Consider the following 15,725-nt stretch of genomic DNA (forward strand, 5'->3'; position numbering starts at 1 on the left):
CATCCAGGCGGCGCGACCAACAGCTAGTGGCGCCACCCCAGTAGCACCCGCCGTGACGGCTGCGCGTTAATTGACGCCCGTCAGCGGCCGCCGCCATAATAACCTGCGAGCAGGGAGCAGCGGGGCAGTCGCCGGCCGCCGCGCTGCCATTAATCTCCGGTCGCTGACGTCACACCGCTCTCTGTTTGTTCCCCCGCAGCTCGGCGGCGTCGGCTGCGCCGATGAGTCAACCGCCGGTGTCGCCTCGCTGTTGCTGCTGCCGCTGCATGCTGCCGGCACAGCGGTGAGAACGAGAGCGAGGAAGAAGAGCGAACAAGTGGGCCACGCGCGCCCCCTCCCCCACTGTGGCCGGAGAACACGAAAAAAAAAGAAAAGGAAAAAAGTGCTTATCTCGAGACTGGCTCGGCGCTGCTGCAACACCCCCATCCGCGCCACACCGCCGTGATTAATGGCCTGCGTGCCCGCAACGGAATAGGAGTAGTATAGCTGAAAAATTTTTGCTGCGCCGTCAGTCTGGTGTTACCTTTGCTGTCACTAAGAGGGCGGGAATAATGAATACTGTAGTTAATATTAATGACGGCGGCGCGAAGCCGGCAGCGGCGGTGTTTGCGGCTGCGTGTAACTCTAGGTGTCGGCGCTTGTTGTGCCGTCATAAATAATACATCAAACACGGCACTCGTCGCAGTTTTATTCTAGCGGGCCGGGTGTTATTTGAGCACTTCTGAGGATGTGCTAAGAGGTACCTGATACTCCAGTTAGCGGCATATAGCTGGGCACAGCAACTAGTCGTCATGACGAGTGTTTTCAAATGTCGAGATTCCTGTGCTATGCGCCGACGTAGTATTTTGCTTAAGTTACTCAAGCTACTCACTTATGATACCATAAGGAAAGGAGGAACCTCACGTGGTGAGAGAAAGATGGAAGAAAGTTCAGGGTTTAACATTTCGTCGACGGTAAGATCATTAGTTAGTCTAAACAATCTCTCGATTGGGGAAGCACAGGGAAGGAAATCGACCATTTAGAAGGAAACATTCCGGCATTTGGCTTACACGATTTAGGAAAACCAAAGAAAATCTGGGTGATCGAACGTGGATTTGAATCTCTAGCCTCGAGAATTAGAGTCGAGAGTTTCAACATTTGCGCCAGTTCGCTCAGTCCTATGGTTACGACAAAGCTGGCCAGTTGCGAGTAGGACTCGCGTCTTGAGGGTTCCGTACATACTTTATTGTATATAAGGACAGAGATTCGACGATTTTTACCTCTTAACGACACTGACACTGGCAAGATATCGGTCCCGGAGAATTACAAGACATTCGACAATGTTTTCATTTTAAATTTGAAGTCAGATAGCAAATGAAAAAAGAAATACTTGATTATTATATGTTATTATTATATATAAAAATTATCTGGGTTTGTCACCGCATTGTCAATGTGTAAAATTTCCGACATTTCGGTCACTGTTGCAAGTAACCTTCTCCAGTGTGTTTTTGTCTACAAAATAAAAACACCATGAAGAAGGCCACTTGCAATAGTACCGAAACGCTGGTAATTTTACACATTGACAATGCGGTGACAAACCCAGAAAAATTTTGTTGACTGTGACAATGGCCGCGGAAGCCTACGTTTATAAATATTTCATTGTGTGATATAACTACAAATTAATTTTTTAATTTTTTCCAATTACTTTTACTGTGAAAGCTTGCCCCTTGGCAAATTTCATGATTCTATATCATAAATCTGTTCTATATATTCTATTATAATGAGTGAGTTTTCGAATATCAAAATACGTTACGTAAATGCCCATATCTTTTGACTGGACTTAGAAGCGTAACTTTCAGTACCAGCAAGGAATCATATAGCCCTCAGCATGTGACCTAAATTTCAGCTTGATACGTCTACTCGTTCCTGAGTAACAGGCTTCTTAACAGACGGACAGAGAGACAGTCGCGTGACAAATAACCAAAAAAATCGTTTTATATCACTAAAAATTAATAATTGTCGGATTTGTTTCTTGAGCTGTGCTGTGAAAACTTGGTTCCTGCCAAATCTCATGATTCTAGATCGACGGGAAGTACTCTATAGATTCTAAGAGTGAGCTTGTCAGTATCAAAATATGTAACATAAATGGCCGTATCGTTTGATTGATTTGTCGCTGAAGCTTTAAATTTATACAGCGCCAGGGAACCATAGACCGCGTTTATGTACACGGGATTAATAGTTTCGGCCCTACTATGCCGCCATCTTCAGATCTGCAAGGTTACAAAAAATTCGAAAATATTTTTACACTGCAGTAGCAGCAATCGTAAAATAACGATTTTACGTAAGTTCATTTTAACGTACCGACAGAATACAGGTTACGAAATCATGCTGTGCGTTACACCACACGTTTGTTTTCGTACCATCGAAATGGGCTGTGAATCTGAAATAAAACAAAATTGCCGCCACATAAGTTGTTCTGATAAATACACAAATTCCAAAGTACGCCTAAGATAAACAATATCTCATGATAAAAAGTGAGTAGGACATTAAAAATTTTAGCTAGTTCTTTATGGAAAGACAGAAATACAGAAGTGCGGCACTTCAAGAAGTGCCCCATGTGTGTGGGTTAGCTGCCGGCTACATACTGCCGGATACCAGTCAGGATATCAGAGTAATACAGAGGAGTACCACCAGATGGCAGCAGTCTCGAAGAAGAAGAAGAAGAAGAAGAGGAAGAATAGTACACTGCATTAATTGATCGCTCTCCTGCCGACAGTGTCAGGTATTTGTAAATATTTTATTTTATTCTGCTCTTTATCTTTTATACTTCGATTTAGGACCCAAGGGGCTTGAAGCTCCTTACAAGTATGTAGGAGTCCATTTAGATCAGCAATGTATGTCATTTTTGATAGTGAGACAAATCTGCTTTTCAATTTTGTAAACGCATAAACTTTCTCTGTGGCAATGTGTTCCAATAAGAATTCTTCTGGATGTGTAGCCGTGTGAAGCGAGACAAAACTGCCTACTTTCCGGCTACTTTTGCAAGTAGCATGCATGAGGATGGCTACGGTAGTTCTATCAGTTATCTCACCACCACGCAGTCAGAAGAATTTCACTGAAAAATCTTTCCATGTAACAACAAGCCCGGTCGTATGGATCGATTCCTGTCTATTCGTGCTTCCAGATATATGAAAAACAGTCCTTCATGCCCTCTATCAAGAAAGTGATGTACGTGGGGGTAAAGAAGTATTTCTGTGTCCTTGTATGGTGCCAGAAGATGCAGCCATTTATCTCAATAATCTCACGTAAATCTGACATTGATAAATGCTGGAAAGAAAAAAAGGGGCAAACAAAACACATTTCTTTCCTCCCTTGAAGAACCTTCCCCCTAGAACTGTCCAATCGATGTTTACTGTTCTCGCTGAATCAGATCTTTGGCTTTTATTAACGCCAAGTGAGGCAGTTATTGCCACTATTGACATTTATGATACTCGAAACGTACTTTGAACACGCCTGTTTTGTTGTTTATGGAGATTATGGCTGAAGGTGTTAGAAGGCAGATGGAGATGGTGTATTCAGCTATTAACGATGAATACTCTCCATTCCAGTGGTCGTATCTCGGTATCTACCTTTCATAAAACTGAACATAAGGTATAAAGCATTTAATTAATGACTTCGGAATAGTGTGAAGCTTAACTCTGAAAGCACGGTAAAAGCTAGGCTGGTCATCCTTATTTAGATTGATCTGATAGTTTAGCAGGACAAATACGTAATCAGGGTTCGACAGTATTTCCGAGTAATCCGAGAAGCAGTACGTTGCTTGATTTGTATCGCGCGTCACACGTTGGTAAGAGAGTGTGAGTTCTGGCAGCGGCCGCAAATGGGACGCTGCTGAAGCTCCGACGAACGAACGGCAGGAACGCTACATTCTGTTAAATTTCCATGAACGTGCTTTACTAGAAGAGTCAACTAATATATTCGACCCTCTTCGTGAAAAGTCCATGAAGGTAAAATTAGAGAAAGTCGAGCTGCGATGGGAGTCTTCCCTACTATCGTTCTTTGCACGCACCAGTCGCCACTGGAATAGTTAGAGCTGACAACGGTGCACAAAGTACGCTCCGCCACAGACGAGCAAGAGTCTTTCAAAGTATGGATATAGAAGTGAAATCACAATTTCTGCGACATGGTTTTCTGGTTCCGGAGGTTAAAAATCTTTTTTTCTCTATTTTCTGACATCTGGATGTTTTGGTAGCAGAGTTGCTTTCAGAATTTGGTTATTATTCCTTCAAAAAATGAGTTGCCCTATGTGACATTTCAGTATTATGATGTTTTATAGTTATTTAGTCAATTAGTTTCATGTTCCATGCATCAGTCTTACGATTGATCATAACATTGTGGAACGAGTCGTTATACATTCGTATTAAGTATGGCTGCATACTGATCACTCACTAATGTTTTTTTAATACAGATGCACATTAATAATTACTGTCCATTTCCTTTTAAATATTAGATAAATACGAATACTTCTATGACATAGGAGTTCTTAAGTATAAAATTTTTCAGTTTGTTTCGAAATTTAACTTTCTTGTCTGTGAGGCACATTATACCACTGAGTAAGTGATCAAAAAGTTTTGGCGCGCTGTTGAAACAACTTTATTTTTCTGTATAATATGTATATCTTTTTCCTTTTGAACTGCAGCGTACCTAAAATTTTTGAATTTGCCTCCCTAGTTATTTCTTTCTTACCGCGTGTTATTTATCACTGGTGAACCAATAGTGTAGGAAAAGAGAGATTGCTATTTACTGTAAAGATGACACGTTAAGCTGCAGACAGACACAATTAAAAGACACACATAAGATTTCGGCCAGAGCCATGATCACAGAAAGAAAGAGAAACACACACCACTCATCATGCAAACAAGCACACGTCACGCTCACGTGACGACCAACTCCAAGTGCTTCTTGTCTGAGCTTCCAGAGTTGGCGATACTCATTTACTTGTAACGCAATATGATAGGTTTTTATTGCACTGCACTATGCAGTTAACCAGTGGAGACAGCGAGGCCTGAAAATGAAATAACGAATTTTACCTCAATGTAAGCCCATAACTGTCTCACGCAATGCAAAAATGATACCGCCTGCCAGACGCAAGACTCGAAACCTTAGCCTCACGTGCTAAGATTACTCACATCGGCCCGAAGCCACACTGACGTGAATACGAGAACTTGACTTGGATTAGAATTACCAGGTGTGATAGGCCCACAGTCTCAACCGCCGCACGTGCGGCGAGGTAAATCACATGTTGAAACCACCTGTTCTATATTTCATCCACTTTTGGGGTATTTCCCGGCATTTGCGTCACCGTGTGTCTCATATTAAATTACGTGTCTCAGCGTCATCTACTTCGCTTCAGGGTTTTTTAGACGTTGGTAAGAATCACCCTGTATAATGCCGAGGTGACGATCACTTTAGGAAGAGCAATGGAAAAGTCTAGAGTGGACTCATATTCAGCATTGTATCAGATGATACAGATGATTGATAGTGTTTCTTTTTCTTGCTATAGCTGAGTAATGTTTCTGTAGTGGCTGTACGAAAATATTTCCTGTATTATCAATAACAAGACAGTTTGTGACTAGAAACGAATTTGTACCCATGAAGTAGAAGAGCAACAAAGTTTCTGTTCTAGCTCCAACTACAATGGATCGAATTAAATAAAATGTCAGTGTCGTATTCAAAAAACAGAGGAAGTTTGTCTGCATTAAGTTACGGTAGACTGATATTCTTAGATGTCTCTTTCCCTTAAGCCGAACGTTACCTCACGGATAGTTACATCTGACAGGTACGTAATAGGTATTGCATAAGACGTCAGCTACAATCACGTTACAACAACTGGGCAGCTTCCGAATCGCTCTTAGCTCAAACTTCCATAAGCTCGACCAGTGCGTTGCATCATACATTTGCCTGCGCCACAGATCTGTTATCCACAGGATACGAGGAATATTTTCAATTTTTCATTAGATTATAATGGAACATGGATGAAACTGTCGTGTGTGTTCTGTGTGTTGCAAATTTTTGTTTTGACGGCTCGGCTTTGAATAGATAACAGCTGCTAATTAGAGGAAATGAAAACTACAGACGAAATACTGAGTTTGAAAAAGAAAAGCTGCCTTGCCGCTCCCACTGTGTTCTGTGTTAGTCTGAATAACAGATTATTATTCCGATATTCTGATGTTACTGAGTCTTCATGAATCTGGTGCACATTCAAATATTTGCTAACTAGCCTTCTTTTCATGTGTGTCAATTAGTCACCATTTTAATCTATCATTTTATGGCTGCAAATATTTACAGCATGGCTCAAGCTCTATATCTGGCTCAAAACAATATTAATTAATCTCTTAAACATCGATGAAAACATGTACCACTGTACGTAAGTTGTTACATAGAAAAAAAGATATGCTCGTGGGTTGGAAATATCTAAGCTGTCAATATAGAACAGTACTTTCGTGTTCGAGAAGTATTTCATAACAACTGTAGTTGTTGAGTTGCATAACACGTGATCCCGTAGTTGACACATGCTACAAATTCGGTTTCACATAGATTTGCCAACTGCAAGAAAGACAAAGATCAAGGTGTATTGCCCCACTAACTGCGATGTTGTTATGGTAGAGTGCAGTTTATACTCTCTGAAACCGAGACAGAATTACGGAAGCTGAGGAACAGAATGTATAGTTTACTGAGTATGGAATATCAATTGAGAGTAAACCGAAGATAGAGGTATTGACGAAAAGCACAGACTAGACACAAACTTACTGTTGAAATTGGGGTCCACGTGGTAGATGAAGTTAAGTAACTGTGCTATCTTGAAAGTAGAATAATGTATGAAGGACGAAACAACGAGAGGATAAGAAACAAACTAACACGGTTAACCACAGCGCTCGGCGCCGTAATCTGAGAAAGACATTTCTGAGAATGTGTATCTAGAGCAAAGCGTTGGATGAATGTGAGTATGGAATAACGAGAAATTGCAAAAGACGAAAAATTGAAGCACTGGTTATCAGATGCTTCATAAGTCTTCTGAAACATAAGTAGATTGATGTGATAGCAAACTAGAACTTTTTTAATTTGTTTTTTTTTCCTTAATCAACAAGGGGAGATAAGTACATTAATGAGTCGTAATGCTAATGACCTGTCATGGTCCCCAATCGTCACCAACCGTCTTTCATTCCTTAACTGTCGAGTCTATAGACAAACTTATGTGTAGGTGCCAGGCAAGACTGCTCCGACAAACTATGTGGTCTGCACGCAACATTCATGGAATGATACACTGCCGGAAAAGCAATCCGTCAGCCACAGAAGGCTTACGACCCAATTGTTCAAATTCAAATGGCTCTGAGCACTATGGGACTTAACATCTGATGTCATTAGTCACCTAGAACTTAGAACTACTTAAACCTAACTAAGCTAAGGACATCACACACATCCATGCCCGAGGCGAGATCCGAACCTGCGACAGTAGCGGTCGCACGGTTCCAGACTGAAGCGCCTAGAACCGTTAGGCCACACCGGCCGGCGCACAATTGTTGTTATTGTCTTCAGTCTGAAGACTGGTTTGATGCAGCTTGTTTCTCATCCTGATTTAATTCACGTACATGGTTCAAGAATCATGAAAGAAGGTTGTATACATGGAAGAATCCTGGAGATACTAGAAGGTATCAGATAGATTATATAATGGTAAGACAGAGATTTAGGAACCAGGTTTTAAATTGTAAGACATTTCCAGGGGCCGATGTGGACTCTGACCACAATCTATGGGTTATGAACTGTAGATTAAAACTGAAGAAACTGCAAAAGGGTGGGAATTTAAGGAGATGGGACCAGGATAAACTGAAAGAACCAGAGGTTGTACAGAGTTTCAGGGAGAGCATAAGGGAACAATTGAAAGGAATGGGGGAAAGAAGTACAGTAGAAGAAGAATGGGTAGCTCTGAGGGATGAAGTAGTGCAGGCAGCAGAGGATCAAGTAGGTAAAATGACGAGGGCTAGTAGGACTTCTTGGGTAACAGAAGAAATGTTGAACTTAACTGACGAAAGGAGAAAATATAAAAATGTAGTAAATGAAGCAGGCAAAAAGGAATACAGACGTCTCAAAAATGAGATCGACAGGAAGTGCAAAATGGCGAAGCAAGGATGGCTAGAGGACAAATGTAAGGATGTAGAGGCTTATCTCACTAGGGGTAAGATAGATATTGCCTACAGGAAAATTAAAGAGACTTTTGGAGAACAGAGAACCACTTGTATGAATATCAAGAGCTCAGATGGAAACCCAGTTCTAACCAAAGAAGAGAAAGCAGAAAGGTGGAAGGAGTATATAGAAGGTCTATACAAGGGCGATGTACTTGAGAACAATATTATGGCAATGGAAGAAGATGTAGATGAAGATGAAATGGGAGATACGATACTGCGTGAAGAGTTTGACAGAGCACTGGAAGACCTAAGTCGAAACAAGGCCCCTGGAGTAGACAACATCCCATTAGAACTACTGATAGCCTTGGGAGAGCCAGTCCTGACAAAACTCTACCATCTGGTGAGCAAGATGTATGAAACAGGCGAAATACCCTCAGACTTCAAGAAGAATATAATAATTCCAATCCCAAAGAAAGCAGGTGTTGACAGATGTGAAAATTACCGAACAATCAGTTTAATAAGTCACAGCTGCAAAATACTAACGCGAATTCTTTACAGACGAATGGAAAAACTAGTAGAAGCCGACCTAGGGGAAGATCAGTTTGGATTCCGTAGAAATACTGGAACACGTGAGGCAATACTGACCTTACCACTTATCTTAGAAGAAAGATTATGGAAAGGCAAACATACGTTTCTAGCATTTGTAGACTTACAGAAAGCTTTTGACAATGTTGACTGGAATACTCTCTTTCAAATTCTGAAGGTGGCAGGGGTAAAATACAGGGAGCGAAAGGCTATTTACAATTTGTACAGAAACCAGATGGCAGTTATCAGAGTCGAGGGGCACGAAAGGGAAGCAGTGGTTGGGAAGGGAGTGAGACATGGTTGGAGCCTCTCCCCGATGTTATTCAATCTGTATATTGAGCAAGCAGTAAAGGAAACAAAAGAAAAGTTCGGAGTAGGTATTAAAATCCATGGAGAAGAAATAAAAACTTTGAGGTTCGCCGATGACATTGTAATTCTATCAGAGACAACAAAGGACTTGGAAGAGCAATTGAACGGAATGGACAGTGTCTTGAAAGGAGGATATAAGATGAACATCAACAAAAGCAAAACGAGTATAATGGAATGTAGTCGAGTTAACTCGGGTGATGCTGAGGTAATTAGATTAGGAAATGAGACACTTAAAGTAGTAAAGGAGCTTTGCTATTTGGGGAGCAAAATAACTGATGATGGTCGAAGTAGAGAGGATATAAAATGTACACTGGCAATGGCAAGTAAAGCGTTTCTGAAGAAGAGAAATTTGTTAACATAGAGTATAGATTTAAGTGTCAGGAAGTCGTTTCTGAAAATATTTGTATGGAGTGTAGCCATGTATGGAAGTGAAACATGGACGATAAATAGTTTGGACAAGAAGAGAATAGAAGCTTTCGAAATGTGGTGCTACAGAAGAATGCTGAAGATTAGATGGGTAGACCACATAACTAATGATAAAGTATTGAACAGAATTGCGGAGAAGAGGAGTTTGTGGCACAACTTGACTAGAAGAAGGGATCGGTTGGTAAGACATGTTCTGGGGCATCAAGGGATCTCCAATTTAGCATTGGAGGGCAGCGTGGAAGGTAAAAATCGTAGAGTGAGACCAAGGGATGAATACACTAAGCAGATTCAGAAGGATGTAGGTTGCAGTAAGTACTGGGAGATGAAGAAGCTTGCACAGGATAGGGTAACATGGAGAGCTGCATCAAACCAATCTCAGGACTGAAGACCACAACAACAACATGTCATTACATTCTTCTACTTTTTTGTTATTAACAAAAAGGACATTTTTTGAAAAGTTGAAAAGTGATAACTGTAAACTCGAGGAAGTAGCCACTGGTAACTAATTTTTACTCAAATTTGGTGGTTGCATATTGTCAGTGATAAGTACTGATCAAAAGCAAAATCAAGGTCCTCATTTTTATAAAATCTACGGTGCAATGTTAGCTGATATCAAACAAACGAACGAAAGACAGAGACAGAAATCTTTAAATTATTGTATTTTGCCATTTATTCCTGATAAAATTTCATATTTAAGGGTGAAAATCACAGTAATAGCATTTTTCCTATTAACATTTGTTTATTATTAGCCGGTATTCTGCCTACTTGGCCACCACCAGCTAACAACCGACTAGCGTCCACTGTGACACTACTGTACAATAAACTAATCTTCAATACTGTACACCTTTGACCTTGAGAGCAGACAGGACAGATCATAGTTAGTGTTCATAAGTCTGTGGGTCAAGTATGTTAAAACCAATTAGTGGCTTTTACTTAGTATAGTGTGGTAAAAGTGTATGGGAAAAGGGAAGTTCTGGATGCAATAAAATCATAGTGTAACTAATGGGGAATGCACAGGTGACATATTTCAATATCAAACATCATATGGTCTCCAATTTCTAATCCAACACAAGCATTGACACGAAACTACAACTGTTTCTTGTATAAGGAGGAAAGAACTAGATTATATACCGTGCAGGGCGGTCGTAACTTAACAGCGTCAGAATAAAAGACTATTACACTATAACATACATAAGGAAAGCGTACAATAAGTAGAAATTATGTTGTCATGAATATATCAGCTACAAAATCAGTGACCACACAATTACAGTGGACCTCTACCAGTCAGCTGGTACCTGATGATGGGTTAATAAGCCGAAGGCGATCGGAGAAAGTTTCTGCTGAGATCCCTGATAAATAAATCAAGAGAAACTAACAAGTTAGACAAATAAAGTTATTTATTAACAGAAATTATCTTAACAGACTATGAAGACTTTCATACTGAAATTAAATTCTTGAATTTGAGTAGTTTTTAGACAACAGTCGAAACGTCCCCTTAAAAAAATTATTAAATTACTGTGCTGATAATCCTCTTACATTATTTGATTTTCAAACAGCTGAGCAAAACTGAATGTACTCAGACATTACTCTCTATACTTATTCTGATCAACACTAAACTGACACATTATTCTTAGCAGAACGCAATCTGACTTTCAAAAATCCCTACAAAAGAATGGCCCTAACTAACATTAACCTATACGTTTCACAAATCACTTACCTCACAAAAATCTTCGTTACTCGAACTACTGCAATACAGCGAGCACCACTACTGCCAGCTAAATAAAAGATTCAAACTGCTGAAGGCACTACCTACTGACAGGCATAGTTAGCAAATTAAAGATTTTGATAGAGAACAAACAATTTATTTACCTAATATTGTCCAAAAGTCATATTATATATATCAGTTCATGACATCCAGTCTTACAAATGTACTGTCTCTGATGGACACACGTCCAGATCATCCGCTCTCAAAAATCCGCCATCTCACTCCCCCACATCCACCACTGCTGGCGGCTCACCTCCAACTGCGCAACGCTACGCGCTGTTAACAGCCAACAGCCCAACACTACAATAGCGAATATTACAACAATGCCACCTAGCCACAGACTGCACACAGCACAGCCAGTGATTTTCACACAGAGCGCTATGTGGCGTTACCAACATAAAAACCTAAACAGCCTACTTACATAGCCCGCATGCTCCCCACAAAAAATTTTACAAGTTGTTTTGGGCAGTGGCCAATACAGATTTGAAAAAATTTTCATAATCATAATTAGAATAACAAAGAAATCAAATGCACACACTTATTGATACAATGTTGGTCAAAAGCTAAAATTTTCTCACAGTCCGTAAAAACAGTCCTGATCATTCATCATAATAGTAATTACAGTTTTTTTCACAATGTCTCATTAGTAAAAGAAATGGCACACAGAAGTAGTGGATCTCCACGCAGTCTTGAAGAAGTAGTGTTGTCCTTCCAACGGAAAGACAGTGCTGACTCTTGACATGCAGACAGGTAATGGGCCACAACAGAGCAAACCCACAGCAGAGTCAGTCGAAGATTTGAAGAATATTGGTAGGTAGGTCATCACAGAGCAGACTCACTGTAGTCCTAGTAGAGATTATAGTATTGGTGGGCCACCAGATGTGCAGACCCACTGCAGTTCTTGTAGAAATAATGGTGTTGGTGGGCCATCGAAGGTGCAGACCCACTTCAGTCCTTGTAGAGATTATGGTATTGGTGGGCCACCAGAGGTGAGACCCACTGCAGTCCTTGTAGAAATAATGGTATTGGAGGGCCATCGAAGGTGCAGACTGTAACATTATGTGATTGTCTTATCATTTTAAATCATTCACTAATCGAGCAGTCGCTCGGCAACAGCTACAGTTAGCAAATAATGTTGCGAGAATGTAAAAGGTGAACGACCTGTGACGTAACTTGTTTATTGTCGAAGCGCCGTCAGAGATGCAGTGAGTTATTGACTTTGAAAACCGCGGCGCGAAAAACGGACAGAAGAAGAACACTTTTACACATTTTTTTTTGAGGTACGAGATATTCTCGATGAACAGTTACTCATTCTTCTCTTGTCTCCTGTAACTTGTGCCGACGCGCATGTCTTGCCGCCGTATTATTATTGTTAAAAATAATATTGTTGTAGTGTAAAGTAAATGTGTAATACTAAAAGTGCCTAGCAGTAGATTTATTGTGCGACGTGTATGTGAAAACGTCAAAGGAATTGTTTTCATTAAGAGAAGTGCCAGTCAAAACGGCATCCATGTTAAATCCTTCATTGCAGTGTAAGTTCGTCTATTAATTGCCATAAATTCAGACTTAAATGGAACTGGTGTATGGACTATTCATTTAATATAGAATCTATGTCTCACTCCTTCATGAAGTTATTTAATTTTCTTTATGTTTCTGCCAAATAGAGAGTTCACAGTCACGAATTCTTTCGTCGAGTTCGGACGGAAGCTGCATGCGGCGAAATATTTTCTCCGCGCCATATTCTACTGGTAAATGCATGATAAACTACGGTCCCTTAGGAAATTCATGTTGAGCTATCCAAAATAATTATATTTTGAATAGGCATTTACTCTCCTATGCAATGCAACTTCCGACTGATCAGACGATCCAACAAAAAACAGCCGCACACGGTCGGCATTCGCAAATATGTTTCCACCGCTGATTATAGCTATATGTTACAGCACAAAAGTAACATATTGTTATAATTAGAGACTACGAACGGGGACATTTATAACTGTATGTTTATGTATACACATTACGTAAACATATCGTTATAAGACGCACTTCAGTCCTTGTAGAGACGGCCAGCAGCCATCTGTTGCGACTGTGCAGGTGCACAAACACCATCGAAGGGTCTTGCGGAGAATATAACAAGTCCATAAACCATCAGTTGTGCACGCTCAAAGTTTTTGGAATTGTCCTTAGAAGTCTTGCAGACAATATAGCAAGTCCATAAACCACCACTTGTGCACTCACAAAGTTTTTGGAATTGTCCTTGGAACCAGCAATGCTGTTAATCAGTCCCTTGCTGAATTATTAACACACGTCCAAACCCTAACAGTCCTCTTTTTTTTCACATATTGTGCATATACTATGACCAACAGAAACATTGTAAGTAGGCTGTTTAGATTTTTATATTGGTAATGCCACATAGCGCTCTGTATGAAAATCACTGGCTGTGCTGTGTGCAGTCTGTGGCTAGTTTGCATTGTTGTCTGCCATTGTAGAGGGGCAGCTGGATGTTAACAGCGCGTAGCGTTGCGCAGTTAGAGGTGAGCCGCCAGCAGTGGTGGATGTGTGGAAGGAAATGGCAGAGTTTTGAAATTACATATATGATGACTTTTGATGATATTAAGGTAAATACATTGTTTGTTCTCTATTAAAATCTTTCATTTGCTAACTATGCCTATCAGTAGTTAGTGCCTTCCGTAGTTTGAATCTTTTATTTAGCTGGCAGTAGTGGCGCTCGCTGTATTGCAGTAGTTCGAGTAACGGTGATTTTTGTGAGGTAAGTGATTGGTGAAAGGTATAGGTTAATGTTAGTCAGGGCCATTCTTTTGTAGGGATTTTTGAAAGTCAGATTGCGTTGCGCTAAAAATATTGTGTGTCAGGTTAAGCACAGACTGTCAGGTTAAGCACAGTCTGTCAGGTTAAGCACAGTCTTGTACAATTTTTCAAAGCGGACGTTTCATATGTCGACCCTTAGCCTAGGATACCTCACTGGAATCTTCTGATTTTTTCTTGTAGTTTGTGTAATTAGTGTAGATTTTGTTTATTGCTATTGTAGAGAGAATCTCCTTTGTAGTTGCAGCCTTTCATTGTTGCACAGTAAAACAGTTGTGGCATGCATGTAGATTTGCACCAAGTACTTCGCAGCTGCGCTTGCAATTAACTAGATATTATTTTCAGTTCTATGTTAATGTTTTCTCTTATTTTTGCCCTTCAAATTGTGTCTTTTTGTGTTATCATGTGAAATATTGCGACAATAATGGCGTGTGAAAAATGTAATACTAGGCTCCAAAGTAAACTGAGAAATGACAGTGAAGACGAAAGCAGTGTGTTAGCGCCACCGTGTAATGAAGTAACTAATGTTCAAAGTAGTAATTTGGTAATTGTTCATAGGGAAATGGAGCGGGCGGCAAATAATGGCGTAGACAGTGAAACAATTAGTGAACAAGGCGTAGACAGTGAAACAATTAGTGAACAAGGAAGCATTATCGATCGATCGGTCGGCAACAGCTTGCCTCAGGAATCCGAAATGACAGGACACAATCTTGCAAATACTGTAGATTCAGGTTTTGCGTCCTCACCCTTTTCTCAAATAAGTCAAGACACATTTTCTGCTTGTCAAAATGTGAATGTTGCCGGTGCAAATTCACTACCGAAAAGCACTGAGGAACATGTTTCAGACACCAGTGCATTGTTATTACAATTAATGCAACAAATGGGACAAAAGCTTCAAAAGTTAGACACAATGGAACAACACCAGAGACAAACACAGCAACAGTTAGACACAGTGGAACAAAATCTTAAAAAGTTAGACACAATGGAACAACACCAGAGACAAACACAGCAACAGTTAGACACAGTGGAACAAAATCTTAAAAAGTTAGACACAATGGAACAAAATCTTCAAAAGTTAGACACAATGGAACAAAATCAGAGACAAACACAGCAACAGTTAGACACAATGGAAGAAAATCAGAGACAAACACAGCAAAGGCTTCAAAAGTTAGACACCACACTTGAACAAACACGTGAAGATTTAACTACTGAGTTACATAACATTGAATCGAAATGTCAAAAACTCTGTAATGACGTAAAAACACAAATTTGTGAGCATTTTCAACCTATTTTTTCGCGGCAAGAAAATGCATTAAAGAATCATGAAGCAGCCATAAAAGAACTGCAAACCATTGTTCATGAAAATCATAAGACCCTGCAAGCTAAAATTGACTCAGTTGCATCTACCGATTCGGTTACGCAACTTGCAAAAACTCAAGAAAACTTAAAGGATACAGTAGATACTCTGAAAATTGGTTCAGAAAGACACACTGAGGAAATGTGTTCACTATCGGAGAAAGTAGCCGAACTTTCGGATCAGGTCACTAATTTATCTACGAAGGTAGATGATAATCTGAATGATACAAAACCGGTAG

This window comes from Schistocerca cancellata, chromosome 6, assembly GCF_023864275.1.
Source record: "Schistocerca cancellata isolate TAMUIC-IGC-003103 chromosome 6, iqSchCanc2.1, whole genome shotgun sequence".
Lineage (NCBI taxonomy): Eukaryota > Metazoa > Arthropoda > Insecta > Orthoptera > Acrididae > Schistocerca > Schistocerca cancellata.